Here is a 27,494-nt window from a genome sequence, read left to right on the forward strand (position 1 = left end):
GGAAATGCCCAGGACTTGGAGGTCTGGGTCATGTAAATGGGGCGCGTGCTCGGCTTCTTAAGAAACCGACACGCTTCCTCCCACAGCGGATGCAGCCCCTCCCATTCCCCAGCAGTCCCGAGACCCGCGGCCCCTGGAGCCTCCCCAGCAGGCATCGTGGGCAGCTTTCCTTTAACCGTACTCATTCTGAGAGGTGTGGAGTGCTGTCTCATTGTGGTTCATGTTACAGGAAGCCCGTTTTTAATGGACATTCATAGTTACATGAAGGTGGGTTATTTCTGAAAGCACAGTATATCAAACATTACTGAAATCACCCAAATATCTACTGTCTTCCCTTTTATCACAGAATTTGGTAATTCTACTGGAAGAAACTGTCAAGTCTGTGGGGTTTATGTTTTCCATGATTTCTCTGTTCAGTTTATTTCAGATAATGCTTTAAGCAATGCGGCATATCCCACTGTTCCTTCAGCAGAATTCTTTTTCAGTAAAATTGGTAAGAAATAAAATATTGCAACATTTATGTTTAAACTTCTGTTCAAATTTTGCACTTAAACTGTATTAAAATCTGCAAAGGTGATCTATAACGCTGAATGTTGTATTTCAGGGGACTGCCAGGAATTGAATGCATGTTTGGAGAGAACCCAGACCAGTCCAGATATTTGGAGTTCCAGGCTGGAGGCCTCCGGAAAGTCAAGATGGTCCATGGGGAACAGCACCCTGGCCGCTGAAGCCCCGCCTCCCCCACCTAAATCAACACGGCTGTGCACCCCTCCTGCCTGCCCCTCCTGCCCTCTGAACACAGAACACATCGTCCCTCTCCACCCCCAGGTGATTCCTAACCTTACAGAAACCGCAGACCTGCGGGTGTTCCCGGCCTGCCGCCATGCTCCAGGACGTCACCGCCCTCCCTGTCCACCTAAGCACATTTTCCTCTGGCACTTTTGCAGGCGTCCCCGAGGCTTCCTTCTGTCCCGTTTCTTCTGAGCGTGCACTGCTGTTTCTGCTGCTGGCACAGGTGTGGGGAGTCTGGGCCAGGAAGGGGGGCGCTCACTGCCGAGCAGGTGGAGGCCAACGGGGCCCCTGCTTTCCCTTCCTTCCACCTGCCCCGTGTCCCTCTCTTCCCGCCAGCTCCAGCCTGGCCCGATCCCATCACTCTCTGTCTTCTGCATTGGTTGGCTGGGAGCTGGAATCCTCCGAGGGTTACTGGCCTTTAAAACACCAAGGACAACACCCTCTAAGTAAGTCGGGGGTGAGTAGAGCGCTAAATATGCACTTTGGGGAGAGAAGCTGAGAACAGGTTGATTTGGGTCTTGCAACAACCCAATTACCCAAAAACCAAGAGTTATGCAGCCCATTTTGTGAATGAGATAATGGAGGCACAGAGTTTAGACTGTTTTGAAAGAGGTGACTCAGCTGGTGATGGTGACTCCAAGGCTCAACTGCAGCCAGGCTCTGTGCCCTGTTCCAGCTGCCCCCAAACCCTGGCTTTACTGACCTCCCAAATCTGCACAACCTCCCAGCGACAAGCTCACAGCAGACCTGAACCCACACCTCCTGTCTGCCCGGCACCACCACCACGGGCCCAGGATGGGCAGCTGCGGCTCCCAGAGTGCGAGCTGTCGCCCTCAGAGGAACCCCTGTGTCTGTGCAGATGCCTATTCCCCTAAACCGCTCAGACCTGGGGTCAGCATCTCGGCTGATGGCCCAGAAATCTGCGTTTCTGGGGAACACACCAGATGACCTTTGTCTCTCCTAGAATTTGAAAACTCCTGGGGCAGAGTTTACCAGGAAGCAGCAGTGAGTGTTTCCAGCTGGGGGTCGAATTCCCCTGGCCCCGGATCACTTGCTGGACTGAGAGGCCAGAACTGACCGTGGGATGAGAGAGGGGGCTCCTCCTTCACCTCCATGCTGGGAGGGAGCCCCGGCCAGAGGCCGTGCTTCCATTTGACGCCTGCACTTTCCCGGTGGCGCAGCTGGTCCTCAGGCCCAGTGAGCACGGCGATCACAGAGCCCCCGTCCTGGGCTGAGGGTCTCTGGGGGTGTGGTGGGGGACCCGTAACCATCACGGGGGCCACAGGCATTCCTTGGGGCTGTGTCAGCAAACTAGGACACACGGTCTGTTCAGCTAAACCTGTGTTTCAAAAACGCAGGTTTGTTCCGACATGACTGAGAAATCAGGGAATGATCTCAGCCGTGGTAGGCCCTGCCAGTTCACCTGTGCGTGGCTCCAGCCTCGGGAGACACGAGGTGAAGCCAAGTGGGACAGGCCGGGCGGGCCCGCAACCCTGGGCATCCGGGGCCTGCCTCCCCCGCCCCTGCGGGCGTCACAGGTGCCCCCGCCTGCCAGGCCCCCTCCCTCTGTGGCCCCAGGTGTCCGCTCTCTGACAGCCCCTCCACGTGCTCTGCAGGTCCCCTTCTGGGCAAAGCACCCGTCACAGGACTCTGCTTCTGGCCTTCACCGGGTGTGCGGCTGTGACCTACTTTCACGAGGTCCCTTGTCTTTTTAATGCGTCACCGACAAGGTGTTTGAATGTCATGTCTCCGCTCCCACAGCTCGGGGAGTTTGGCTGTGTGGTTTTGCACGCCGTGGTACGTTCTGGGATGAACACCTTTCTCCACACCAGACTCTTTGGGCAGAGCTTCCAGACCCATCTCCCTCCCGCGAGGCCCGGAGTAGAGACGGCAGCAAAGAAGGCGGACAGGAAGCAGGTCACTGTGTCTGTGGACCTGCCCTGGGAGAGCCTGGCACCTCCTCAGGGCCCGGACGACCCCGAGGCAGCAGGACGGCACGGTGACTTATGCGATCCTTCTTTTCAGAGGACAGTCGCGGTGCCAGACATTTAGGCCATGCGGCGAGCAGGCCGTGTCTGGTGGGGCTGACATGGAACTAACAGTGTGTGCCGGCCAGCCTCCTGACACATGGCAGGTCCTGCATTGGCAGGGTGGTCTGGGGCCGGGTCTGCCCGGGAGCAGGGGCCATGCAGCTCACGTGCGGGATCTGCAAAACCCGAGCCCCAGGGGCTACCGCAGGTCCCGGCACAGCCCCGTCCTGAGCGAGCCCCAGGAGGTCTCCGAGCTGCAGATGGACGGTGCCTGCGGGTCATCACTGGGAGGCGGCCCGCAGTGGAGGACAGTGGCCGGGGCGCCCACAGAAGAGCAGCGAGGAGGCCCCTGGAGGGCTGCTGAGAGTGGGTCCCGGGCTTCGGCTGCAAGAAGGGAAGGCAGCTCGGCTCGCCCCCTGCACTCAGCTCTCTCCTTTCTCACTCAAGCCCAATCCCGTTAGATTCCCCCTCTCTCTCCATCTCTCTGCGTCTGTCTCTGCCTCTCTCTCCCCCACCTCCCCTCTCTCTCACACACACATCGCTCTGGCTATATTTCTAAGATCCTGTATAATATTCTCAAGAATATTATACTTGTCACTCCACGCACCCACGGGAATTTCCATGGATGTCTATTGACTCCCTGTGGGGGGACCTCCTGTCGCCAGTGGGAGGAGTGAGGAAGGCTCGGAGCAGAGAAAGCCGGGAGAAGGGGTCCTGGACCAGGGGTGACGTGGCTGCTGATATGTGTCCCAGGAAGACAGACGTGATACCAGCACCTCATTCAATGTTTAGAGTCCATCAGGCAGGCATGCCCGTCTGCAATGTACAGTTGAGGAGATTTAAGCCTGTGGAAGTTAAACAACTCAACTGCCCGGGGTCACGAGTGCTGAGTGGGGAGCCGGGCGGATCAGCTCCAAATCCCTCCCGGGTCCCCTCCATCTGCAGCCTCGGGGACCGGGCCTGGGGACTTGGCAGGCTGTGAGTGCATCTCATGGACACCATGATCCGGGGAGGTCGGGGTCGGGGGACACTCGGGGCCCCCACTGCGGGAAGCCCTGCCTCCTGAGAGGTGCCCGGGGCTCAGCCTGTGGACCTTCACCCTGAGCGTCCGTGCAGGCTCGCTGCCACTGCTCAGTGAGCCGCCCCAGCAACGGAAGCAGTCTCTGTGGGGGACACCGGCTGCTTCGGGGTTAGCGCTCACTGTGAACAGAAAACAGTCAGGCCAGCACACCTTGGGGCACCGGGAATGGCAGCACCAAGCGTCTCCCAGGGCTCACCCAGCGCCGCCCGAGGCCCTCGCATTGCATGGTGGCGCCTCGGGGTCGAGGGACTGTCGACTGCCAGCACCCTCGTGGGTCACGACGGTGGAGGACAGGTGACCTCTGTAAGGTCTACGGGGTCATGGCTCAGCGTCCAGAGGGGGCTTCTCTCCAAGGAAGGGTGTGACCTCCCGGCCACAGAGGGCTGAGTGGGCGCCCGTAGGTGGGTGAGAACCACCCTGGGCCTGTGGGACCTGCTGGCCGAGCCCACGATGGCTGTGCCCAGAAGCGCCCAGGCCGTGGCGGTGCCTGCCTCCTGGCAGGTCTGTTATAAACGCCCTTGCAGTGGGTCTGGGCTTCTATCACAGTTGTGCCGGCCGTGCACTGCACAAGCCAGACACAGAAGCTCCAGGCGTGCACAGCCGGGGTTCTGGCGCACGGGGGGCAGGCGGCTGGGCCAGTGACACACCAGCCTCAGGAGGCCTGGGAGGAGGCCTCACGGGCTGGGTGTGAGGCTGGACATGGGGCGGGGGCCCCCAGGAGCCTGGGAGTAGAGAGGGTAGGTTTGGAAATGCGGGCGGTTGGAGGGTGTTGACGGAAGGTGCCTGAGCCTAAGGCCAAGCACGAGGGAAAAGGCTGGAACGTGGGGCGGGGGAGCAGGGCGCAGGGCTCTCCTGGGAAGATTTCTCCTCTTCACCTTGGGCTGGGCTGGTCCTTGAGACAGAGAGAACCGTCCTCGGGGGCAGGGCGGGTGTCCCGTGCCTGGCCTCACCCACAGGCTCTGAAGGCCCCAGGCCGGGTGTCACCCAGCCCCACCAGGCCCCCGGCCCCCCAAGCTACCACACAGGGCCCCCCTGAGCAGGAGGACCGCCCTGGTCCACCTGGGCGCCACCTCCCTCACCGCTGGCTCTCTGCCATCAGCTGCAGTGGGGGCACCCACCAGGGACGGCCCGTCGCCTTCTCTCCGGAGGAGGAGCAGCGCCAGCGCCTCCCAGAGCGAATGAAAGCGAACCACAGGCCCACTTCCGGGCCAGCCGAGCACAGCGGTCTCAGCACCGGGAGGCGCTTCTCAGCCGAACTCCCAGAACTCCCAGGTGCCCTTCCCTGGGAGTTGCTCTGAGGATGAACTGCAGGGACTTGTGTGCTTGCTTCTAGAGCAGTTCATGGTGTAATGCAAGGCACAGACTGCAGAAAGAAGGTGTGGAGCTCAGCGAAAGCAACCTGCAAACGGCAGACAGGAAAACCACACAGCCTCTGCCCTGGCCAACGTCACGGGTTAGCTGTTAATAAGTTGGCTGCTTCTCCAGCTTTAAAATGCGTAGGCGTGTCCTGGAGATATTGCTATGATGCAAATTCTGAGTCAGCAGATGATGGATAAGCCCGCGGATCCTGCGTCTCTAATGTTTTCTCGGCCAGGACTCCACAACCGCCCGAGGACACCGGCCAGGCCTCCGCCGTCTCCTCCATGGTAGCTGAGGGCGACGTCTAGCTTGTGAAGGTCTGTGAAGGAAGACAGAAAGGATGAAGTGGCAGAGACGCGTGAGCCCCGAGGCCTGAGCCAGGGGCCGTCCGGCCTTGAGACAGGAGACTCGGAGCAGAGTCTGCATCCCTGAGAGTCTCTCTCCTACGCGGAGCCGGGAGGCCTGGCGTGTCGGCCTGGATGGAATCTGGCCGCAACCACAGACTCTCCTGACGGCCTCCAGAACACCTGCAGAAACGCAATATCCTGACGGGACACCTACCCTGAAGCAGCTCCTGAGTCCTGGCCCTTTTGTGAGTGTTTGTGGACTCCCGTCAGAGCTGCCACGCTTCCCGCCAGGAGACTCAGACGACCCTGGGCCTGTTGTCTTGGGGGGACCCTGACTCTTCCTGGTCCCCGAAACATGCAAGACTTCACTGGCTCTGCGTCTCCGGAATTGCAAGCCTTCAGACCCCAAACACACTCCCTCACCTGCAGGCTCCTCTCTGCCTTTCGGCCGACGGCCTCCACAGAGAGAGCTTCCTACCCCTGCCTTAGACAGTGTAACGTTTGCTGCCATTCGACCATGCTGAGAGCCACAGACTTTCAGCTCTGAGCCCCCTGCCCCGCCCTCTCCCAAACCAGGGACCCATCAAGGTGGAAGGAAGGAGACTGCGTTAAGGGCTGATTGTGCAGGAACCAAGTGTGGTCTCAGCTCCCTCTCCAGCCTCCCAGCAGCCCTCCCAGGAGGCGGTGCCTTTGACCGGTTTTCTTGCTGGGGAGGGACCTGGGCTGGGGGCCAGGAAGGCCATGCTGCCTGGCCAGGAGCTAAGGCCTGAAGGAAAGACAGAGAGGCCTGTCCAGGGAGGTGGTGGGAGGGGTGCGGGGTGGGAGGGGTGAGGAGCAGCATCTTCAGAGCCCCAGCTTCTCCTCGGGGCCGGGCGGGGTCAGGTGCCCAGGCTGAGTCTCACGGGAGTCCCCCCACGGCTGTGTCGCCCACAGCCCAGAGTCCACACCGCAGCCGCTGGGAAACACCGACTGGCTGTGCGTCCCTGTCACTTCTCCAAGGCCACAACTCCAGCGCAGCCGCCACGCTGGCGAAGCAATGGGGACAAGCCCCGTTCTGAGTCTCCCGCCCCCTCCTGGGGTTATGACCTTAGGCTGAAAGAAGGCGCCAGCCCTGGTCCCTGCAGGCAGCCTGGGGCCACGTGGGTACCTCACCTGTTGGGGGGGGGCGGGCATAAAGGTTAACCTGAATAATGTACCTGCTTCAGGCAGCATGATGTCTGCGACACGGGTAGCCCTAGAAGCAGTCGCTGTTACCATTATTGTTTGGGAGGAAAAGGCAGCAGGCGGCCTCGAGAGCTCACGAGGGTCCCCGTCGTGATCACCCTCCATCCTTCCGATGCCCCCGGAGACGGCAGGCACGCGGACATCATGCTTGCCTACCGGCCCCTCCAGCTGCGGACGCTGGGTTCCAGAGGTGACTGCCCAGGTCACCGCGCCCAAGGCCCAGGAAGCCCCACCCTGAGCACCGGGGCCGGGTTGCTGGCGGGGACACCAGCCCAGCCCCGCTTGCAGAGCCCGCCCGCAGGGTCCCTGCAGCTCCCATGGGGAGGCATGTTCCGATCCTGTCCTCCCCCAGTCCCTGCAGGGCACCCTCGCCTGATAGAAACCGGGTCTCATCCAGACACTAGGGGCCCCAACCAGCAGGACCTCACTTGCGCACAGACAGCCGTCCCCTTGAGGGCAGGGTGAAGGAGGGAGGGAGCAGACCTGGGGGGCTGCAGCCACAGTGGGCAGAGCTGCAGCAGGCGCAGGAGGGCAGCCTGTCTGGGGGCTCGGTGTGGGGCAGCTCTGCTGGTGGTGGAGCTGACCGCAGCCCCTCCTCCCCCTTCCCTGCTCCCCATCCTCCCCCAGCCCCCACACAAAGGCAGCGTGTGCAGACGTCCAGTCCAGGGACAGTGCTGGGGTAGGAGAGTCCGGGGAGGGGAGGGGGAGGCCGGAGGCTGCCTTGCTGTCAGTGTCCATCGCTGTCACTGAGGCATCGCCAGCACCATCGGGGCACGGGGCCTGCCCGTGACCACTGCTCCGCTGTAGGGGCTGAGCTGTGGCTGGCTCCAGTCAGGAGCAGGACCTCGTAGGTGCTCATCACAACGTGGGCCACTCGAGTCTCTCTCCCTGAGGCTCCCATGCCACACCGTCAGGAAAGAAGGGGGAGGGCATCACAGATTTTAAATGGAGATTTTTTAAAGCTTATAATGAGTTTAGAAAAGTGCATACTTGGAAACGAAAAATAAAACAAACAACCCAATTAAAAACTGGGCAGAGGACTGGAACAGACATTTTCCCAAAGAAGTCGTGCAGTGACCAACAAGAACATAAGAGATGCTCGCCATCACTAACCACGAGGAAAAAAGTAAATCAAAACCGCAATGAGACTTCACGCCACACCTGTCGGAACGGCTGTCGTCAAAAAGACAACAAGTGCCAAGTCTTAGGAAGAAGGCAGAGAAGAGGGGACCCCGGGCACTGTGGGTGAGATTGTAAATTGGTGGAGCCACTGGGGAAAGCAGTCTGGAGTGTGCTCACAAGATTAAAAGTAGAACCATATGACCCAGTATTTCCACCTGTTGATGTTTATCTGGAGCAAACAACAGCACTCTTTGGAAAAGGCATGTGCACCTCTGCTCCCGGCAGCATGGCTTACAGTCACCAAGACATGGAAGCAAGCTGCATGCCCGTCAGTAGACGGACGTGTAAAGATGTGTGCATATATATGTGCGTGTGGAACATTACTCAACCATGAAAAACGGGCTCCTGCCACCTGTGACAGCATAGATGGGCCTAGAGCACGTGATGCTCAGTGAGATAAACCGGAGAAGACAAACACTGTATGATCTTACTTACAGGTGGGATCGAAGAGCAAAATGAACATGCAGAGACGCAGAGAACAAAACGGCGTTTGCCTCGGGGGGTTGGGAGGAAAGAAAGGGGAGGAAGATAAGAGGTACAAAATTCCAGTCACAAAACGCGCGAATCACGGAGATGAAATGGACAGTGAGGGGGACCATTGTGTGGTGTCTTTGCGCAGCGACAGATCGTAACTAAACTCACGGTGATCGTTTTGAAACGCACAGAAATACTGAACCCTTACATTGTGTAACAGAATCTGACATAGCGTAGTAGGTCAATTATACTGCCATCCAAGCCAACGTGCACGCTCAGTTGTGTCTGACTCTTCGGGACCCCACGCACTGTAGCCCACCAGGCTCCACTGTCCATGGGATTTTTCGGGCAAGAACGCTGGAGTGGGTTCTCACCTTCTCCTCCAGGGGATTTTCCTGACCTCGAGCCCGCACCTCCTGTGTCTCTTGAACTGCAGGTGGATTCCCACCCGCTAAGCCACCAGGGAAGCCCCAGTCACACGTCAGAAAAAGAGCAAACAGAGAAAAAACTCAGGAAGAGGCCATGCTTTTGGTTTCCAGCAAAAGGTGTGGAGGGCAGGGGAACTGGATGAAGGCGGTCAAAACTACAAACTCCCAGCCGTTTAAGAAGAGTAAATACAAGGGCCATAGGCACCGGATTAGTAGAATCAACAGTGTTGGGTGCTGTCTGTGAAAGCTATGTGAGAGTAAGTCCTAAAATGGAATAAATAATAACTTTTTATACTAAAAAAATAATGTTCTTTTACTTCTTTATGAGATGAAAGAGGTTCACTACACTTATTGTGTTTATCACCTCCTCATTCACAACACCTCCCGAGGCAGGTAAGTCACATCACCTCCCGAGGCAGGTGGGTCACAGCACCTCCCAAGGCAGGTGGGTCACAGCACCTCCCGAGGCAGGTGGGTCGAGCATCATACTATACACATAAACCGGTACGGTGCTGGATGTCAACTACATCTCAGTAAAACTGGGAGAAAATCAACAAGTTCTCACAACACATGATAATAAGATTGGTCACCTATATTTTTATTCTAATTAATTTCACTGTTTGGAGTCAGTATTTAGCATTGTTTATTATATTATAAGTCACATTTTCCTGGCCTCCCGACTGTCGTCACAGAGCACTGCTGGGAGGTGAATGTGTTATTCTCGCCCAGACAGAGTAGGCAGGACGTACCGGGCACTGCCAGCGTGCAGTTTGCAAATAACCAGACCTGGTTCTTGTCTGTATGAGGCTCGGTGCTTGTCAGAAGGAGGGCATCAGAAAGAGAAGAGGGAGTCGGAGGGGGAGATAGCTGGATGGCGTCACCGATGCAAGGGACTTGACCTTGGGCAAATGCTGGGAAAAGGTGAGGGACAGGGAGGCCTGGCGTGCCGCAGCCCATGGGGTCGCAAAGAGTCAGACGGGACTGGGCAACTGAATGATGGCAACAGTGCCCGTCACCCGCGGTAGCCTGTAATTAACCTGTGAGGAGAGGAAGCACGGGGCTGGGGGAGCGGTGCCAGGTGGGCTCGAAGGTGGGGGCGCCGAGAGGCGGGAGAAGTCAGAGCCACAGAGCCCTCTCGTCCTGGCACGCGGAACCCTCCATCCCCAGGGCATAAAGCACCCAGACCTGCCCACCTGGAGCGGGGCCCCCGAGGTCAGCGGTGTCAGGAGGCAGGGCTGGGGAGAGCCCGTGCTCACCGACAGCCGTGAGCAGACAGGAAGGGCCAGATCAGTGCTCCGGGTGCCATCCACACGCCTTTAAATGCCTCGGATGAAGTGCTCTGCCTGCCTCCCAGTCATCGCTGCGCCGAGGGCTGCTGTGCAGGTGAGCGGCTGCACAAGCTCGCAGCCGGAGCTGTCCCCCAGCCCCAGCGTCCGTGGCTCAGAGAGCTCGCGCAGTAGACAGGGGGCCTCGAGCCTTGGCTGCCCCAGGTAGCCAGGACCTGACGTGACGGGACGGGACAGCTGGGGAAGGCCCGCCTGCCACAAGCCTCAGTGCTCGGACTGGCTCTGCAGGGTCCTCGGGGAGCCCTGTCCTCACGTGCACAGAGCGTGCTGAAGCTTTCATGTGACTTCTCGACTTCCTGGCCAAAGCCCTGTAGGAAAAGCATAATCTGGCTGTTTGGGTTTCCGTAAGATGCCTTTGTCTGTATTCTCGTGAATCTGGAATGCAGCATCATGGATTCGACACTCGCTGGATGAATTTTCTTTTTCACCCCTTACGGCGAAAGCATTATTCCAAACAACCTCCTTGCAGGGAGTGGCCGAGCATCGGCCTCCCACAAGATCGGCGCCAAGGCAGGCTGTGATCAGGAGCCCGCCCACCCTGCCTCGGAAAGGCTCGACTGTCTGTTGTGAGCAGGAAGACAGTTCTTCTAAGCTGAGCTCACAACGAGCTGGTTTTCACACCTTGGTGAGAGGGCTCCATCTGCCCTTCGCACACAACACCCCAGGGCCACAGAGCAGAGAACAGGACCTCTCTCTGAAGCAGGTGAGCAGGAGGCGGCAGACATCAGGGAGGCTGGCAGAAGAAAAGGAGAGCCAGGTAGGGGCCAGGTGCTGAGTCAGAGCAAGGGAAAGGGCCTCGGGCCTCAGGAAGAAATGGCAGGTGCCACGCAGGGAGGGTCCTGCCGCCCCCTCTGGAAGGCTCTGGAGCGCCTTGGCCTGCAGGTTGGGCAGGAGCCCCACAGCCCCACGCCCTCCCTCTCTGAGGCTCTGTATTCCCTGCCAGGAGCCCAGAAGGCACCGGAGAAGGGACCACCCTGGGGAGCCCCAGCATGTGAGGAGATCCAGTTGGTCGCTACCTGTGACACACACCCCAAGGGAGGAGGGACCCAGTCCAGAGGTGTCCGGGAGGACCAGGGTAGCAGCGGGCCTGAGGGCCCCAGGAGAACAGTCTGGGGCTTGGCGGGTCGGCGGGGGGAGGCACACCCGCTGGGCTGTGGACGCGGCCGTCACCCGAGGCTGGGTGAAGTCCTCTCTTGCATCAGGAGTGGTGCCAAGCTGCATACAGCCCCTGCCCCCAACCTGGGCCCCACCAGGGACCCTCCCCAACTGCAGAGCTCGGGCACGTGCAGGGACGGACATGGGTGCATCCTAAGCTGCAAAGGTCAAAAGGTCCCCTTCAGGTTGGAGAGGAGCCCTCCTGACACCTCCCTCTCACCTCTGGGCCATCCATGGTCAGGGACGTGCCTGGCGGCAGGCCTGGTCCTGGCAGCCAGCAGCCGGTGCCGGGCAGGCGTGCGGAGCTGGTCAGGCTCTGCGCTCCCTGCACGGAGGCCAGTGGATGGAAGGGACTCGGAGCTGCGGTCACGATGTGACCACCAGCACGCTCCGGGGACCCGCAGACGGCAGGCAGCGGCAGTCAACAGGAAACGGCGGAGTTAGGGACTGGATGTGGTCTCCGCCCCGAGTGCTGGCACCAGGGCTGGGCCGGGGGGCGGGGGCAGCTCTCTCCTGGGGAACCAATGGGGGATGCTGGGTGGGGAGACCCCATCAGGGCAGCTCCGCGTGGGACGGAGCAGCTGCGCGTGCGCTGGAGATGCACACCCCAGCCCTCTGCTGCTGATAAGCTCCAGCTGCACCCAAGGCCACATGCTCAGCTGCCCGGCATCCAGCGTGTGTGGCCAGGGGCAGCGGGTGCTGGGGAAGTGGGCCTCCGGGCGCACAGGTGATCCTGTCTCACCGGGTGAGGCTGGAACCAATGTCTGCTGCCCGGTTCTTCCCGGGGACCAGGGTGCTCAGTGCAGACGGGATCTGGTGGCAGGAACCTCCCGAGTGGTGGCGGCGTGAGCCACAAGTCGGCACCCATAAGGTCCGAGGAGCGCCTCTCAGACCACCACAGGAGAAGAGACCCTGAGGGATTCCTGGGGGCGGTGGGCTGGGAGCAGGGCCTGGGGCGTCCGAGGCAGGAGGCTGGAGGTTTGGAGGAGGCCCCGGTGAAGGAGGCCTCTGGATGCATCGGAGCCATGAGCCCCCTTCCCGGAGCGGCCCCCTGCCCCGCTGTCCCTGCAGGGAAGCCTCTCTGCCCTTTTTCTCCTCCCGTGTCCTGTCCCCGACCCCACGTCCTCTTGTCTCCTCCTCGCCACCGGCTTGCCAAGTCCAGGGTCCACAGCTGGACTGCTGATGGCAGGAAGGCCAGCCTAGGGAGCCCCCCGTGGGGTGGGGGCAGCTACGTGCTCCGCCCGCCGTCTTAGCCCCAGACGTCGGCACCGGTCTGGAAGGCTGGGCCTGCTGCCTGCAGCAGGAGCCAGACCCCTGTCCCTCCCTCTCCCGGCCCTGCTCACAGGACGAGGGCAGGGAGGCCAGAGTGCGGACAGCGAATCGGAGCAACACCGTCTTCACCGCATGCTGAGAGCCTGCAGCTTCCTCCTGACTCGCCCTGTCCTCCCTCCAAATGGCAGAACCGTGCAGTCACAGCTTCAGAGGTGACAAAGCGGCAGGTTTTGTATGATGGGAGATGGGAGGCAACAGGAAGGTGCTTCTGAGTAATTCAATTGCCAGGCTTTCCCCATGGATGGAGAAAGCACACACACCCAGCATACACACACAGACGTGAGCACACGCACACACCACACATCCAAACCAAACACACACACACCCGTATACACACACACACACCACATAGATATGAACATGTGGACACACACTCCCCAAAGATGCACACACCAAACACACAGAGACACACACCCCCGCTGTATAAGGTTCATTAAAAATATATATGTATACAGAACTGTTTTCTAACATTTCTGATACTGAACATTCCTATCAAATCTCAGGCACTGAAGCACGCTGCTGTACACCAGGTGAACCATCCCAGCACGTGTCCCACAGACAATTAGAATAACTATGCAGGTGGTTTTTCAGGCCACCCTCTCCTCGGCCCCCTGAGCCCCGTCTTTGGTGAGCTTGGTCATTGCGTGACTCTGTGGAGACCGGTCCAGCTGGAGGGTCGGGCCGGCTCCAAGCCAAGGAGGGCTCACCAGCACCAGCGTCCACACACGAGTGTGCCCCCAGATGGCTGCTGCCAGCGTCCATGTGCCAGCCCCAGCTGCCTCCAGCCTCCCTGACTCTCACCAGGGTCAGCAGGGGGCCTGACCCAGGCGTCCTTCAGATTCCTGCTTCTGCCCTGGGTCCCAGAACAGGTGAGGCTTTATGTTCAGCTTTCAAGAGTGGAGTTTCTATTTGCCCCAGCCCCTGGGTCTCCTGAAAGGAAGCCCTGCTGGCCTTCAAAGCTAAACACCTGAGGCCCACCTTCCCAGTAAAGGACCCCCAGGTTGGGGGGCCAATGTAGGACTCAGAACATTGCTCCCTGGGGAGAGCCTCTGCTGCCATGGACACCCTCGCATCTGTGTGCGGCCCCCCCCCGGGACTGCTGGACCTCGCATCTGTGGGTTGCCCCCCCAGGACTGCTGGACCTCGCATCTGTGGGTTGCCCCCCCCGGGACTGCTGGACCTCGCATCTGTGGGTTGCCCCCCTGGGACTGCTGGACCTCGCATCTGTGTGCTGCCCCCACCCCGGGACTGCTGGACCTCGCCTCTGTGGGCTCCTCCCTCTGGGACTGCTGGACCTGCCTGCCCTACCTCCATCTTGTAGCTCTTTCTTTCTGTCTTCAGTCGTAGGGGATCTTTTCTGCTTGTTTTCCAGTCTCTCTCATCAACAGTCGATCTGAAACAGGCATAGTCTCCATGTGTCCCTGGGAGGAAGCAAGCTCAGGGTCTTTCTACTCGGCCACCTGGGCCGTCTCTGGGTCTTCCATGAGGGCACTGTCCATGAGAGGCCCCAGCCTCCTGACCGCGTCACCCCCACTTCCTAACGCCGTCTCTCTGGGGACACAGACAGCGCACACAGCACTGGGCACAGAAGGTCTCCACGCCCCGCACAAGGCTGGCATTCCTCCCCGGGGGAGCCTCTCTACCCCCACAGGTGCCCCGTAGACACCTCTCTAGAAGCCTCCCCTCCCCTGACAGCTCGGTCAGAGGGGTGTGCTGGACCTGAACTGCCTGTTCAGTCCGTAGTAAAGAACGGCGGGCGTGACTCAGGAGTGGCAGGCGGTAGCTCTCATGATGGGGCATGAGCGCCAGCCCTGCGCAGGGACTGCGTTTTCTGCCTCTTCTAAACCTATGCTCCACGGTCTGGAGGAGCCTCTCCCTGGGAAGGTGCGGAGCAGAAGCTGTGCTCAGAGCACCCGGCTCCCCAGGCTCGCGTGTGTTCGTCTCCCTGACTCCCCAGCAGCTCTGAGGCTCACGAGGGTTCACGGTGTGGCTTCCACCTGTGGGTACCCAGGTCAGAGCTCCGAGCTACATTGAACTCAATCACTTCTTCTTGAGTAAATGAACAAATAAGATAAAGGTCTAGAGATGAAAGAGATAACTGATCGCTGTGTGTATACCCCAGTGAGCTCCCTTCCCCTGTAGAAAATGCTCCCCAGATAAACTAAGGATGAAAGATCTAACGGAAAAGGTGAGAGGGGAGGGGAGGGGTGGGAAGGGAAAACAAAGAAGCGGTGCGCTGTCTCAGCTAGACAGGCTTAGGGCTGACCGGGAAGAACGTCCCTATGCTAAAGCTGTTTCTAAGAAAGTAATATAAAATGCATTCTTAAATAAAAAGAAGTCACAACTGTATTTGAGTCACTTTTTTCTAAAAAATGGAGTGCTTTTCCCCTAAAGCTAAAGAGAGTGAAATTGAAATACTGAGCTGTCTGTACAGAAAAAAGAAATTCTCTCTCTTACACACACACACATCTGGTTTCTCCCTCTAGTCATTACAGTATAAAATACTTATATAATATTTATATAAAATAGAAAAGACTTTAAAATAATATAAAATACTTACATCTAACAAATGCATTCAGATCTACTCCCAGAGTAAAATAAATCGGTTATAAATTCTCCACATAGAAGATACCCAGGAACGGTGCCTGCTGGATCCCAACCCACCACCAACAAAGTCAAAAGTGATGGGGACTGGAGCCCTCTTTCATCTTCTACTCTGGGTGCACAGGGAGGAGAAGCGCGAGGCGGCGTGAGGAGGGGTGGGCCCCTGCGCTGATTCACTCACATCACAGCCCATTTTGCCTTTTCCCATAAACCGGAAAAGACAGGAGAAGGAGAACGTGGAAAAAGACACACACGCTCGAGCTGAACATACTCAGAAAAAGTGCTCAAAGCATCCGTAGCCTAGAATCATGAATGCTCTTAACTCGAATTGGAAGTTCCAAAAAATGGAGAAAAAAAAAAGGAGATTTGTAAAGACGGGCACGGCAGAAAGTGCTGTGCTGTTTCAGTGGAAGTCGCCATCCTCGTGGCGTGTTGATCTGCTCATCTCCTGCACAACATCACGCCCCGCAGAGCGCTGAAATATCACCTTTGTTTGCAGGAGGCAGTGCACAGCCTCACTGCGAGGCGTTCAAATCAGTGTCGGCAAACAGCCCTTCAGCCCTCCAGAGAGGCTGGCGCAGCCAGCGACTCAGGGTCCACAACGTGCCCTTCAAGCGGGTCTGAGTCTCTCCTCCCACCTTCCCAGCTTTCATTTCCTCTTCCCTGGAATTCACCCATGCGGCCTGGGTTCCCGGGTGTTTCCCCGAGACCATCTGCAAGCTTCTTCATGTTCTTTCTAGCACCAGATTCAAAGCCTACTTTCTCACATCCAGAGGCGCTGCTTTAATGCCCAAGGCAGAAGTCGGAAGCACAGGTGCCTGAGTTAGCGTTGCTCCCAACGCTGGGTCAGTGCACACCAGGGAGACACAGCTTCTCCTCATGCAAAACGCGCCGGGAGGAAACCAGGAAATAACCGTAGTTTAGGCCAGCAGTCCTCAGGCTGTGAGATGCACATGCATGCAACATTTGTCTTTAAAACAAGTTCTTTTTCAAGTTAATTTTCCAAACACTGAAATATTTCCCTTTAAAGAGTTAAGAAAATCTCAGGAGTTGGGGTTAAAGGGGTTTCTCCACATGATTTATAAAGACATGAACCAAACACTTGTATTAATACATGGCTATGCGCACACAAACTCATGCGTGTGTGCAAATTCATGCACAAATTCATGCACACTTATACACGTGCGTGCACACGAGCGTGTGATTGTGATCGGGGTCATTCCACTACCAGACACCCAGCAATTCCACGTCTGTCTCCTCACCTCCCCAGCCCTCAGCTCCATCAGCCATGTGGCCGGTCCCCTGCCCACCAACCCACCCCAGAGGCTTGGGGGTGCTGCCTGGAGCCCCCATGTCAGCATCACCCTGGCCTCGTCACAGTTTTTATACCTGACGGACCACATCCCAGGTCCCCCTTATTTTATCAGCTTTCAAACTATCCTCAACTATTTATTTGAGCACTAAAATCATAAATATCTAACATATTTGATCAAAATTACATCTCACTATAAAATTATTTATTAGAAACTAATGTAGTTATTGCAGAAGGCAATGGCACCCCACTCCAGTACTCTTGCCTGGAAAATCCTGTGGACAGAGGAGCCTGGCAGGCTGCAGTCTGTGAGGTCGCTAAGAGTCAGACATGACTAACTATTAATATTATATTTAGTGTATACTGAATGTACATATTAAATATATACATTTAATATGTATATATTTAATATATTAAGCATGCGTGCATGCTAAGTCACTTCAGTTGTGCCCTACTCTTTGAGACCCCTTGGACTATAGCCAGCCAGGCTCCTCTGTCCATGGGATTCTCCAGGCAAGAGTACTGGAGTGGGGTTGCCACACCCTCCCCCAGGGGATCTTCCTGACCCAGGAATCAAACCCCCATCTCTTACGTCTCCTGCGTTGGCAGGAATGTTCTTTCCCACTTGCGCCACCTGGGAAGCCCATATTAATTACGGATAATACTAAATTATAACAAGATATTCAGGAAATCTTACCTTTCAAAATTCCTTTCAACTTAAATAATTAAGAAATTTCAAAGTGAGAAGGAAACAACTGCCCACAGAAGCACTTCCCGCTGGGTGGGGCCCGCCATGGTGAGAATAGCCCTGGGTCCTAGCATGGGCAAACAGAGCCAGCACCGGGGTCTCACTGCACCAGCTCGGGCCGCGTCCACCAAAGCACACCGACTTCCTGCTGGGAGAACTGGGCCTCCGCCGTGAAGCCTCGACTGTTCTGTCTGATCAAACCACGGGCGTGCTGCCTTCATTTGTAATTTCCTGGTGTGTATTGGAAGCCTTCACACCTAACATCATTTTGCTAGAACGAGGATAGGAAGAAAGGGGAAGAGACTGCCAGGGTTTGCAAGGTGCCTCGGGCAGTGAAGCGCTTCAGCATCCTGGAGGTCAGCTCCAGTCGTGAACCAGCAGCGGAGGCAGCAGAGGGCTGGCGCTCCACCCGCCGCAGGGAATCGCGCAGAAGTGGTGCGCACGAGCCCCTCGGGGAGGGAGAGAGCAGCTGTTGTTTGGATTCTGCACACAGCACCTCGCGTCTGGGGAGAGGCGACCAGGAGAAGGAAGAAAGGCAGGATTGCTCCCCGGCTGCTCCGGAGTCCTGACATGGGGCAGGGCCGGGTCCCATGTGGGGCTGATCCTGTCCCCCGCCCTCTCCCCGCAGTGAAAGAGGAGGATGCCTTCAAAGAGGAGTTCCCCAGGGAGGAAACTTGGAAATGGAATGGAACCATGCCTGTGAGGAGCAGGGCTGAGCTCGCAGGGGCTGTGAGCACCCTCCTCTCTGCAGGACTCAGCAGGCCACGGGGTCAGGCTGAATGTAACACTGTTCGAATGCTCTAGAAGCTCCGGTCTCCTGGGGGAGACGTGAGCAGTCAGCCCACGAGAAGGAGGCCGAGCCGACCCAGGTCTGCACGTGCAGCCATTCACGCAGCCTCACTCTCAGACTGTCGGGCTGAGCTGTTTCAGCAGCCATCTGCGGACGACGCCACCGAATTACTTGGCGTCTTTGTTCTTCATGCTCTCATTTCAACTGAGCAAAGCCAGGCACGTGGGAGTCGAATGTCTGATGATACAGCCAGGTGTACACACCCATGTGTGTGTGCAGCCCTGCAGTCACGCTTGAGGCTCTGTCTACAGCCACACGTGTGGACGGTGGCACTCTCTGCGCTGGACACCAGGCAGCAGCTGCCGTGTGCTTCGGGGTCAGGGCGACTGTGCCTGCCCAGGGTCATTAAGTGTGCGCAGTGAGGTGTGTGAGCTGGGGCTCCTGTTCTCCCGGTGTTGGTTGCCGCTCACTTAATAACCGCACGATTAATAGCCGCCACCTCAGCACCGATCTTGTGACAGCCATTCAGACCTTTACCCGCGAGCCACCCTCCACTCCCGCATTCTCCCGCAGGAGACCTGGTTTCTAGGCAACAGTGCAAGCTGGGGGGGCGGTGGGGGGGGGGAGCAGATGGTCTCCTGCTGGGAGAAGAGGCAGCCTCCGATGGAGGCACCTGTCCCGAGACCAGGGACCACCCTGTCCCCGGGGGCCCTGCTAGGACAGCACTGCCCTCCGCCCAGCGCCCTTCCGTGCCGCCCGTGGACCCTCACCCAGGGACCTGAGGGCACTGACCTGTAACCAGAGCCTCCCCACGGCGAACCAGCCCGACTTCTTAGCACCCTGAGCGCCCGCTCACCTTCAGCGTCATCCTTCCCTGTGGAAGACCAGGTTAGACCAGAGAGGGGGGCTGAAGCGCTCCGTCTCACGAGGACCGTCTTCTCGCTCTGGTGTGGGCCCCTGGTGGTGAGCTCCGAGGGGTCTCCCTCTGAGCGGCTGTCGACCTGCGTGGCTGGATTCACTGGACACGCGAGGCCCCTGACGGCACAGCCTTCGCGGCGCGGTCCTTCCACGCGTTCCGCCGCGTTGCCCTGATTCCGCTCGGACCAGGGCTCTGAGGGCAGCCGCGAGGGGCTCCCCAGTCTCTGAGGGCCCGTGCGAGGGGCTCCCTGCCCCCGAGGGCCCGCGCGAGGGGCTCCCTGCCCCCGAGGGCTGCTGAGAGGGGCTCCCTGCCCCCGAGGGCCCGCGCGAGGGGCTCCCTGCCCCCGAGGGCTGCTGAGAGGGGCTCCCTGCCCCCGAGGGCTGCTGAGAGGGGCTCCCCAGTCTCTGAGGGCTGCTGAGAGGGGCTCCCTGCCCCCGAGGGCCCGCGCGAGGGGCTCCCCTGCCCCTGTCCCCGCGCCCGCTCCTGAGAAGGGGGCGCCACGGCAGCTGCGGCTTTGGGGCCGTCCCTGTCCGGACCAGAGGGCGCGGGCGGAGCGCGGGGCAGGCGGCGCTGGGAGAGCCGTCCAGGCTCCGGTCCCTGGGCCGCGTCCCCACGCGGCTCCGAGTCTGGGTTTCCTCAGCCAGAAAACGGGGCGCTTCCGAGGCATGCCGGGTGCGCACAGAGCTGTTTCTCGGGACCATTATTTTTGCGGATCTGACTCCTCGTCTCTGGGGGCTGGCTTCTTTCCCTCTAATAATCTGAATGCATCAGCGTATTTTCAGAGGGTGAGAAGAGAGACTGAGGGCCAGGCCCTGAGCATCACCCTTTCTCTCTCAGCTCAAAGCCGCTCAGGAAGTCCCTGCTTGGTCTTTGGATGCTGCCTGACAGGGGCTTAGAGGGCAATGAGGCCGTCCAAAGACGGCGAGGCAGCGGGAGGCCAGGGCTGAGAAAGAGGAACACGGGGGCCAGCAAACCCAGGGGAAGATGCTCAGACCTCCCTGTCCCGTGAGAGTGTGTGTGTGAGAGAGAGAGAGAGAGAGACTGTGTGTGTGCAAGTGTGTGTGAGAGTGTGTGTGTGTGTATGTTTATCTTTGTGTGAGTGTGTGCATTTGTGTGTGTCTGTGTGAGTGTGTTTGTGTATGTGAGTGGATGTAAGTTTGTGTGTCTTTGTGTGTGTGTGAGTGTTTTGAGTGTGTGTGAGTGTATATGTGAGTGTATGTGAGTGTGTGTGAGTGTGGTATGTGAGTGTGTGAGTGCATGTGTGTTTGTGTGAGTGAGTGTCCGTGTGTTTGTGTAAGTGTGTGTGGGGAGTATTTGAGTGTAAGTGTGTGAATGTGTGAGTGTGTGTGTGTGAGTGAGTGTGTGTGTGTTTGTGTAAGTGTGTGGGGGGAGTGTTTGAGCGTAAATGTGTGACTGTGTGAGTGTGTGTGTGTGAGTGTGTGAGTGAGTGTGTGTTTGTGTGTGAGTGTCCGTGTGTTTGTGTAAGTGTGTGGGGGGAGTGTTTGAGTGTAAATGTGTGAGTGTGTGTGTGTGTGAGTGTGCTTTTTCAAGAAAGCATGGCTTCAGTTTCCTGTGACTTGACTTCAGGCCGGGACCCCGCTGCCCGCAGCCCCCGTCCCCCCCCCAACTGAGACGGGGCGCACGGGCAGCTGTCTGGGCTCCAGCTGCGGAGAACACCTGAGGCCACAGACGGGCACCCCCGCACACACGAGGCCAGCGTCTGCTCCGACACGGCCACTCCCTTCATCTGGACTGCCGCTCACTTACCAGTGAGTCCAGCCGTGGGAGCCGTCCTCCTTTAGTGCCCGCTTTGGGCCGCAGAGTCAGTCTTCTAACCCACGACGCTGCTGCGGGGCCTGCCATTGCCCCAGTGGGACAAGACGCTCAGGGCCGCAGCTCTAGGTGTTCTAGGGCCACAGGAGCCGTACTGTGGAGCCCTGTCATCACCAGAGGCCTCCAGGCCACCACTGCCCTCCCAGGAAGAATGGGGGGCCCCCTCTTGGAAACTGCTGGACCCCAGGTTCTCCCGATGAGACCTGCCCACCCAGCAGCCAGAGAAAGGCCCTTCAAGGGATCACTGTCCTGGATAATGGAGACCTCAGTCGAGACCAGCCTCCTAGAGGCTTTGCAACGGCACGCCTCCCGAAGCGGGCACAGAGGTCCTTGCATGCCAGCAGGTCCCTAAGGAGGACATGCCTCTGAAGAGGAAGTGCTGAGAGGTGAGGGGCCCACCCAAGGTAACTGGAGTGTGGGAGGCAATTTCCTGGGATAACAGTAAGCCTGAGGGTTTTGCCCAGATGACCGCAGAGCCAGGCAGCATCATCCTGCTCCGTCCCGACCTGTGCCCACAGCTCGGCTCACATGGTCCTTCACACCTGCCTGGGGTGGAGACACTGACCCGACCCGAGGTTCACCTGCGGAGTAACTCACTCCATTCCAGGCCTCCCTGCTTCCTCCATTCCAGGCCTCCCTGCTTCCTCCCCAGCGTGGTCGAGGGGAGTTCACCTCAATGGCTTGACTTCCTAACTCTCCACAAACAAATTTCCACCCCTGATGGAGACGTGTGCATCTCATTGTTTTAATAATTTACCCCTGAGATGATTTGTGGCTGGCATGTTAATTATGAACACGCACATTACCATTTTTATAGCCCATTTGGACATGGATCAGCAGAGAAGGAACCGTTACCCCAGAGTTTCCATTTATCACTTGGGTTCGGTCCTGCGTTTTTGTGAAAACAGAAGCTGTATTCCAAACACCAAGGATGAACCCTCCACTTCGCCAGGCGCCTTTGACTTCATCAGATGCATGGAATTTCAGCTTTTCTTTTAAACACCGTGTCTGGCTGACAATCCTTGATCGAGGCTTTCCAAGTACCAGGCCCTGGGGTCTTCCTGTGTCATCTACACTTGGGTGAAGCGAGCTGGGAACTCAGAGCTGAGGGCCAAACAGATTGGGTGCGTGGAGGCCTGGGCCGACGTGTTTAGGGAAGAGTCTGGGGCTTTGGAGAGACTTGGAGACCGCCATGTCCCTGCAACGGGTCTTCCCCTCAACGTCTAGTCCTTCTCGTGGGGCAGGACTTCGTCATAAACCAGAGCACCTGCTCCAACCTGACACGTGTTATCCAAGAGAACGAAACCCAGAGAGGACCCAGGCCCTGGCTGGTCTGGAGGAGCTGGGGATGGGGCAGGACCCCTTGGGGGTGAGAGAAGACAGCAGCCCCGAGGGGCCAGCGGGGACATGAAGCCTGCAGGACCATCCCCGACCCAAGCGGGGCGCCTGCCGGCCACCCCAGCCCCCTCTCTCCCCACCATCCCCCCGGCGCCCCCATCTGTCTTCCTGGGACTTCGGGAGGAAATTAAGGTATTGCAATCTAAGGCCCCAGGATGCGCAGTTTCCTCTTTGAAACCTGTCTCCCTTCTCCAGGGTCTTCCTTCCAGCAGGTTGTGGGTGCCCTCCCTTGCTGCCCAGGAGGCCGCTGGGCTCTTAGTGGAGTGGGAGTCGGACCTCAGGCTTCTCAGGGGCGTCAGAAGCATGCTTGGCGGTGGTCGGTGTCCCCAGACACTAACCAAACCAAAGGACCAAACCGAAGGGCCAAACCTAAGCGATAACAGCAGCGAGGACGAAAAGCGCGGACTTTGAGCCCAATCCTGCACCTTTAAAGCAGCTGGCTTCTCTGCCCCAGCCCTCCTTCCGGAGGCCAGGCTCTATGAGGGAAAGTCAGAACAACCCTGCAACATCCTTCCACTTAAAGTCGCAAAAGACGCCGCCGTACTGGCTGCAAGCCGTGTGCCCGCCTCAGCCCACTCTGCCCCCGGGAGGCTGGGCCTGCTGGCCGGAGTCAGCTCCCGCCCTCCCTGTCCCCGTGGGTGTCCCGCCTGGGCGCGGGAACACTCCTTCCTGCGGGTCCCTAGACCCCGGGCTCAGTAGCGTCCAGCCTGAAGCTCCTTACTCGCTGAGGACAGGTTCACGGGAGCTGCCCTCCGTGTGGTTTCCCTAGTTTCCTCTAGAATGTCAAGATGTCCACACATGGCTCCGTGAAGGACTTCAAGTACCACAGTCCCCAAACCACGAGCACTGCAGAAATGAACTGGAAACGTCACCTTTCTGTTTAGTCCAGCCTATCCCGTCATTAAGGCAGCGTGTGGCCACGATAGGTATCACAGCAACCCAGTGAAAGCAATCGTTTCACCTGGTTCCCCACGACGGTTTTCCTGAGACCTCAGGCAGCATCCTCGACGGGCCTTACCTTTCTCACCTGAAAAGGGAGAAGGCGGTGATCTGACCTGGCTGTTCAAGGCGCTGCCTCCGCTGTAAGAAGGGCACACGCACACCGGGAGGCGTGCAGGCCAGGGCGGGCAGGTGCAGGCAGTGGGCAAGCATCCAGACGACAGCGTGCCGAGAGGCCCGACTCGGAGAGGACGACATCACCTCTCCCGGGATTTCTGAGGCCGGCCCGGCCCTGTGTGGCCTCAGAGGCTGGCTCTGAGCTTTGTAACAACACTCTGACTCTGCAGGAACGGATGGCAGAAGTGGAGCATGCGCCAGTGATCACAGCTACTGGAAAGCGGGGCACTCTCTGGAGGGAGCAGGGCCCCTGTCCCAGGGCCTTTGCACACCCCATGTGACTGTCTGCAGGAGATTTGGACTTCAGCGGGGCTGGGACGCCAAGACTGTGCGGGGCCCAGCGGCGGCCACACAGGCCGGGCAGTCAGTGCTAGGGGTGCCGTGCAACAGCGTCCCCTGAGGTTGTGCGGCAGGAGTGCCTGGATCCGGGACCCCTCTCAGCCTCAAGAAGCTCTGACTTCACTATTATATCAGCAAAGGTCTCCAGGCTTCTTTACAGCCTCCAGTTCTGTGAATCCACCAAAAGGCTCTTGCTGACAAAAAGTTCCTCCGGTTCACGTTAATGTTTGTTAAAGTAGCGCTTATTGATAGGTCTGTCTTCACACTTCAACCTCTAAAATCTCACTTAATAAAATCTGACTGATGCTAAAAGGAATCAAGATGTTATTTTTTTCTAATAGAAGCAAATAGCTTCCACTTACCAAGACGCTGCTGTCTGGTACCCGCGTGCAGGTGAGTCTGTGTGTCTTGAACAAGTGTAATGCGAACTTACTACTGAGCTCATCTCTGCCCTTTGGAGGGCTTCTCGGTGAAAGTGGGCTTCATTTCTCAGAGAAGAGACCTCTAGAAGGCGTGGCTCTTTTCCTCACTTCGCAGTGTCAACGTGAGAGTCTCCGAGTCACAAAGCATCTCGGCTCTGAAGCCGGGATGTCAGCGCGGATGTCAGCCTGCTGCATGCTTGATTGAGTGTCCCCGTCAGCTCCGCCCCTGCAGAGAAGGGCTGCCCTGGCTTCTCTGGTTCTGTGTCTGGGGGTCTCCCTCCCCATCCCCACCACCTCAGGGAGACACTGGAGCGATAAAGAACAGAAGCCCTTTTTATTGGACTTGTACCGTCACGCGCTGGCCTCTCACCCTGTGTCTGACAGATGTTTGAAACTGATTCTTCCTCCCGTGGACACGTCTGACCGTTCTTTTGGAATTTTGCATTGCTGGGATGACTCTCCCGCTGTTCCTTCCACCTTGTAGATGAATCTCTCTGTGGGGAGGTGGCCTCCGGCTCCGCCATCATCCTGAGAAGCTGGGGGCCTCCAGCTTCGTGGGGCTGGGGTCCTTCTGTCCTGGCAGACCCTCTAGAATCTCCCTCCATGGACCACCCCACCTCAAGCCCTCCCCACGGCATGCTACATCCTAAACTCAGGTCCTACCGCGATGCTCTGGGCGTGTGAGCCAACGTCGACACAGCTGCGAAGCCCACAGGCTTCTTGGGCCTCAGGCGGGCACTGGCAGAGCCTCTTCTCAAGCCCAAGATCCCAGCCTGCACTCCCCGGAGGCCTCTTTCACTAGGACAGGAAATGCAAGCCCGGCATGGCCTGTTCCTCTCCCCCAGCCCAGTGGGAGGAGGTTCAAGAGTGGAGGAGTCGCTCTGAACCATTTCCTTTGTTCCGTGTGCTCGTGTGCGAGCATCGCCCTCACCCTGGTGTCAGAGAAGTGATCACACGGATGCCGCTGAGGACGAGCAGGCAGGAAGATTTCCGTTTTAACCCCTACTTCATACACAAGGCACCACCTCCCAGGACATGCACTTAACACAGTACGTGAGGCGTCTAATGGCAGCCCGCCAGGGCAGATGGATTGTCTGCATTTACCCGGAAGGAGCTCAGAACAAAGTGCTCAGGTAACTCAGTCCAGGCCACACAGGGTGGTGGAGCTGATCCCAAGACTTACCCTGTGAGCTCCCTGGTGCTTGAGACCGGTCTCCCCCAGGCCTGAAGGAGCATCTCAGTCACCCAAAGGGGTGGATGAGGTGCACGTCACCGCCCCCAGCCAGAGCTCCCAGCCAGCAGCTGGAGTGGGGGTGAGGAGGAAAACGTTCATTCCTAGCAGGTCCAGGTGATGCCGCCGCCCTTCGGGGGACCCACTTTGAGAACCGCCGTGGTCCTGACCTCCTGGCCTCCTCTCGCTGCTCCCCGTCCAAGGACACCTTCCCCCGGTGCGGCTTCCCCAGAGGCCTGGCTGGGCTGGTGGGCGGGAACGAGAGCACAGGGTCCCAGGGGCATCTGGGGGCACAGCTGCCTGAGGACAGCTAATTGGCCTTTGTCATCGGGAGAAACATGCTAAGGTTTTCTCCAGGGAGGCGGGGGAGCTGAGCCTTGTGGTTTAAAAGGTCACGGTGGAAACAGGATTCCCAGTTCTTCCAAACAAGTGTTTATCCGAGGAAGACATACCTGGAGCCAAACATTTCCCTGGGTCTGTTGGTAACAATGTAATGCAGTTTCGTTCAATATAACTCCCTACCTTGACAGACGTGACAACGTGCACACACACAGGCGACTCAAATAGTCTGCTTTTTGCCCACCGGCTGAGATGTTTAAGGGTCACGTAACAAGGCTGGAGAAGAAAAAAATTAAATAACTGGAAAAGCAAGGTAATTTAATTTTGAAAGCTGTGAGTATTCATTTGGAATAAACCAATTTATAAAGCTGGAAGTGACAAGCTCAAATTAAATGTACTTCCCTTCTATTGCTGCTTTTCTACACCCTCATCAGCCAATTACACTCTCAAATCATTTAGCAGAAGGATCATCTTCACTCTCTTTTAAAGTAGATAAATTCTTCTTAAAAATCCATTTTAATGTCTGATTGACATACGATTTACATTTGTGTTTATCATGCCTCCTGAGTTTTCCCTAGAAGATTTCCATTCCGGATCAATGCCTCTGGACATGGGTCAAGTGCCCTCACACAAGGACATCTGGGCATCAGGAAGAATTCAGAAACCTAGACGACGATCTCTAAAACCCGGCCCCAACATCAGCCTTCACATTCAGTAACATCTCTGTGTTTGCAAATAGCATAAACGGTGTCCTGCCTTTGAGGGCACATAAAGGCGGTATGATTGAAGGTCGAATCAAATTCCAGAGAGCCTGGGTGTCTATGCCTGGCCACTCAGGTAGGGTTCCGTTTACCTGGTGGTTCAGACAGCGTTCATTTCCTGTTTACATCAAAGAGCTCTGGTCCCATTTTAGAAGTGGATTAAATGCCTATTACACTTCTATTGTGGTGTATTATTCTTTCTGTAATCCTGGTCAGAGGCAGCAAACCGGGAGCATCGTTTTAGAACCACGATTATGAATTGCATGTATAGGTAGATGGGGATGGAGGTGGAGACAGGGATGGAGCTGATGGAGACAGGGATGGAGCTGAAGTTGTGGATGGAGGGGGGGGATGCAGGTGGGCACAAGGGTGGAGGCAGGGGTGGCGCAGACAGGGAGGTGGTCAAGCTGTCCGCTGCTCACTCCCCAGGGCGTGTTTCTCCCCACTCTTTCTTTGCCAACATCCTGCCTCAACTCTCCCTACAATTTTGAGAAGCTCCCTGGGATGGGAGCCGCCCCTTTGTATCTAAACCCAGGCTCTGACCTGATCGCTGGAGCCCACCCCAGGGCAGCCCAGGAAGCCCTCCGTGGCTCGCAGACAGAGGACGCACACAGCCAAGGGCAGAGCAGCTGGAGAAGGTGCACCTGAGGCCCGTCAGAGCGCCTCCCTGCACCTCCACACCCCCACCACGCCGGGCGCCCCCTGCAACCACTCTGTGGGCAACCAGCCAGTTTAGGTTCTCCCTGGGTCTCTGTTTCCTCCTCTCCAAATGAGAGTGATAAAACCCAAATGCAATGATGAGGGGCGATGAGAAGGTGAACATCGAGGGCACTGCAGCCTCACCGCCACGGCGACCACTCCTCCTCCCACCCACCCCGTCTTCCCGCCCGGTGTGCCCACCACCCCGAACACAGCCGCCAGCCCGCTGCTCT

General features: G+C 57.8%; 2 long non-coding RNA genes across 3 annotated transcripts; one reads left to right on the top strand and one right to left on the bottom strand.

Annotated features, from left to right (window-relative positions):
• Window positions 1-217: 217 nt before the first annotated feature.
• LOC121818568 (uncharacterized) lies at window positions 218-11,844 on the bottom strand. The gene is made up of 2 exons (XR_006058537.1): window positions 11,639-11,844; window positions 218-5,581 (listed from the first exon to the last, which is right to left on the bottom strand). It is a non-coding gene; the product is annotated as an uncharacterized LOC121818568 (long non-coding RNA).
• On the top strand, window positions 10,917-15,099 carry LOC121818567 (uncharacterized). 2 transcript variants are annotated; one of them, XR_009599497.1, is made up of 4 exons: window positions 10,917-11,020; window positions 11,207-12,902; window positions 13,254-13,619; window positions 13,882-15,099. It is a non-coding gene; the product is annotated as an uncharacterized LOC121818567 (long non-coding RNA). The 2 variants fall into 2 exon arrangements; XR_006058535.2 differs by having other exon boundaries at window positions 10,917-10,966.
• Window positions 15,100-27,494: the final 12,395 nt, after the last annotated feature.

Source organism: Ovis aries, chromosome 2, assembly GCF_016772045.2.
Source record: "Ovis aries strain OAR_USU_Benz2616 breed Rambouillet chromosome 2, ARS-UI_Ramb_v3.0, whole genome shotgun sequence".
Lineage (NCBI taxonomy): Eukaryota > Metazoa > Chordata > Mammalia > Artiodactyla > Bovidae > Ovis > Ovis aries.